The sequence below is a fragment of the Amblyomma maculatum genome, chromosome 7, assembly GCF_055883805.1.
Source record: "Amblyomma maculatum isolate TAMU_Amacu chromosome 7, ASM5588380v1, whole genome shotgun sequence".
In the NCBI taxonomy this organism is placed as follows: domain Eukaryota; kingdom Metazoa; phylum Arthropoda; class Arachnida; order Ixodida; family Ixodidae; genus Amblyomma; species Amblyomma maculatum.
Genome location: NC_139350.1, coordinates 85,837,859 through 85,841,482, shown reverse-complemented (window position 1 = coordinate 85,841,482; position 3,624 = coordinate 85,837,859). Strand labels below are relative to the sequence as shown.

General features: G+C 46.5%; 1 non-coding gene across 1 annotated transcript; it reads right to left on the bottom strand.

Moving 5' to 3' along the window:
• Positions 1–2,325: 2,325 nt before the first annotated feature.
• TRNAK-UUU (transfer RNA lysine (anticodon UUU)) lies at positions 2,326–2,398 on the bottom strand. Its single transcript has one exon. It is a non-coding gene; the product is annotated as a tRNA-Lys (tRNA).
• Between the last annotated feature and the right edge of the window lie 1,226 nt (positions 2,399–3,624).

Genomic DNA, 3,624 nt, shown 5'->3' with positions numbered 1-3,624 from the left:
TAAGTCTCGTCAACGCGAGATTTTCGCCGAAAACTTCCAAGTCTTCCACCCTAATAATCGGTTCACAGGAAAGGGAGTATCTAGCACTCGCTGGATCACGCTGCCACATCTCTCCGACAAGTCTCGCCAACACGAGATTTTCGCCGAAAACCTCTAAGTCTTCCGCCCTAATAATCGGTTCACAGGAAAGGGAGTATCTAGCACTCGCGGAATCACGCTGCCACATCTCCCCGAAAAGTCTCGCCAACGCGAGATTTTCGCCGAAAACCTCCACGTCTTCCGCCCTAATAATCAGTTCACAGGAAAGGGAGTATCTAGCACTCGCGGAATCACGCTGCCACATCTCTCCGATAAGTCCCGTCAACGCGAGATTTTCGCCGAAAACCTCCAAGTCTTCCGCCCTAATAATCGGTTCACAGGAAAGGGAGTATCTAGCACTCGCGGGATCACGCTGCCACATCTCTCCGACAAATCTTGCAAACGCGAGATTTTCGCCGAAAACCTCAGTCTCCCGCCCTAATAATCGGTTCACAGGAAAAGGGAGGTGCAGTATCTGTCACTCGCGGAATCACGCGGCCACATCTCTCCGATGAGTCTCGTCAACGCGAGATTTTCGCCGAAAACCTCCAAGTCTTCCGCCCTAATAATTGGTTCACAGGAAAGGGAGTATCTATCACTCGCACAATCACGCTGCCACATCTCTCAGACAAGTCTCGCCAGCGAGATATTTTTGCCGAAAACCTCAGTCTTCCGCCCTAGTCATCGGTTCACAGGAAAGGGAGTATCTAGCACTCGCGGGATCGCGCTGCCACATCTCTCCGACAAGTCTCGCAAACGCGAGATTTTCGCCGAAAGCCTCAGTCTCCCGCCCTAATAATCGGTTCACAGGAAAAGGGAGGTGCAGTATCTGTCACTCGCGGAATCACGCGGCCACATCTCTCCGATAAGTCTCGTCAATGCGAGATTTTCGCCGAAAACCTCCAAGTCTTCCGCCCTAATAATCGGTTCACAGGCAAGGGAGTATCTATCACTCGCGGAATCACGCTGCCACATCTCTCAGACAAGTCTCGCCAGCGCGATATTTTTGCCGAAAACCTCAGTCTTCCGCCCTAGTCATCGGTTCACAGGAAAGGGAAGGTGCAGTATCAGTAGCTCTTGTTTCTGGGGACACCTCGAGCAGTTTTGGAGTACCATTGCGTCACAGGCCGGCGACCGGATTTTCCCGTAATGGGGCTCGCAAGGCTTTCCCTTTAAAAACGAACGAATTTCGTAAAGGTCCAGATGAAGCCAAAATTGGTGAGGACGTTCCTTCAACGGGCGTATTTTTAAAGTAGACGTAATTCAATGAAATACGTTTCTCGCCAATGGTGTTAACCAAAGATATCTGCAATTTTAGCATATATATGCCACCGAAGGTCCTTGGTACCAAACATGTTAGATGGGTACCTGATGAACGCCAGAGAAAAACATAATCAGACAAGAATAAATACAAACTAAATAATTAGGAAAGAAAAAAAAACGATTTGTTGATGAGCTCATGACTTACTAATGTACGTTCGGGCGCGGAAAGAAAAGGCGATAATAAAGCAAACGTAAGCGTCGTTCTAATATTTTACACTGTGGTGCTGTTGTTTATTTAAAAAAAAAAACATACAAATAGCAGAAAGTAAATTTTTATTGCAACTTCCATTTCAGAGTGGGACTGCAGGAAAGTGAAGCCCTTTATGGTCGAACGCCGGATTACTAAAACTTTAAGCCACCGGCGGTAAGAAGAGAGAATAGTTGCCAGGAAACGATTAACATTCTCCAGCGTCTGCAAAATGTCTCAAGAGTCAGACAGAAGCCTTCTGTATTCCTGGGAATTTTTGGCTCTGTCTGCGGCATAATTTTTTGTGTCGAAGTCAACCCTGCAGTCCCAATGGCTAGGCCACTGCACGTCGCTCTCTATTCATTTGTCTGAGGAGAGCTTTATACTGTGCCACCCTTTCTGTCAAATTCTTGGTTCCCGCAACCGATGTAGTCATGCACTCGAAGCAATGGGTTTTCCATACCATGCCCCGGGCCTATTCTTCAGGATGAACCGGTCGTTACATGTGGCGTCGGATAAACGCCGGCCTGTGAGTAGTCTGTACCCTTTCATTTCGGAAACCACTGCAAGTCATGGCTTCGCTGATGCTTTCAACGAACAATTTCGCACGCATTTTTGCCCCTGGAAGTTCACCCTACTTCGAGTTTGTGGACGGAAGCTCGTGTAATATTATGCTGAAAAACTACGTTACAGAAACTGTCATAACGAGCGAGGTTAAAACAAAAACGAATGTCACCCGCCCGAACAGGGGCTAGAACCCTGGGCCGCTCGGTTAAAAGCCTAACGCTCTACCGACTGCGCTATCCGGGCGACGTTCCATCATGCAAAACATTCCTGTAATAAAAAGACACGCATTTCTACACACGTCTACGCTTATGCGCGTGTCTAGCACATAGCGCGAAATTTTGATCATTTTGTGGAAAACCGTAATGAACTCAATTCTTTTAGACATTTTTTAGCATCATGTAACAACCAATAGCCACTTTTAAAGTCGGCGCACCAGGCCGGTTAGGAAACTAGGCTAATATCGCTTCGCAAGTGCGCATGCTCTGAGTGATTACCATTTGTCGTCTCGCAATTACCGTATTCCCCTAACCAGATGTGTCCCCCTGATCTAAAGGTCGCAAGTTTCCGTAGATATTCCGTCAGCAAGTGTTTAGTTCTTTAATACTCATTGCCGAGAACGCGCCCTGTTCGTTTTCAATGGCAATATGATTTTTTTTGGTGAGCACCGGGAAATAAACACACTTTAAAAGGAATTTTTTCGCGCAATATTATGATTTTGGACAAATTTATCTGTGTTGTTGCCTTTTTTTTCCTTTTTGCGGTGAATTCTGCCTTCAGCAATAATTGGTCAACGACTCCTACCAAATATGGGAGCCCTTAATCTCACGATGCGTGAGAACCAGAATGTTTCTAGCGTTCCGAAATGCGGTTGCGAGCGCAGGCCAAATCGCTTGAAATAAAACTTCAGTTCACTCAGCGGTCGTGGGACGCTTGCTCTGAAGGCTTTTCTAAACACCCTTGTAATGCAGTCGTCAATTTTTGTTTTGCGAATATTTTGACAGCTTTTACTTACCAGTGCAAAACTACGATAGGAGTTTTGATTGTTTCATACGCCTTATTGGTTTCTTAAGGCCGTCAAAACTATTCGGTACGGTGCAGTGCACAATGGCATTCCTCGCAGAGATCTCCTTAAACATGCGACTTTTTTGTTTCTTTTTGTAGCGAGAGCTACATTACGCCAGGTTTTTGAGCCGTCAGCGCGACTGCGCCGATGCCTTTAAGCAGCTAGGGGTCACGTCGAGTGACGCAGGCTGCGCATGCGCCAACGCGCGATTGGTCATCAATGGTGTAGTAGTACTGAATAACGGCTAACTAGGCGCTAACCAGCACTAATGACTATCCAGTCACTAATTAGTATTAATTTATCATTAGGCATGACTAAATATTAATGACAAACATGAGTGGCTATGACGTCATCGGCTTTGACGTCATGACCGAATGTGACAGCATTGTGTAACATCTGGCCATGT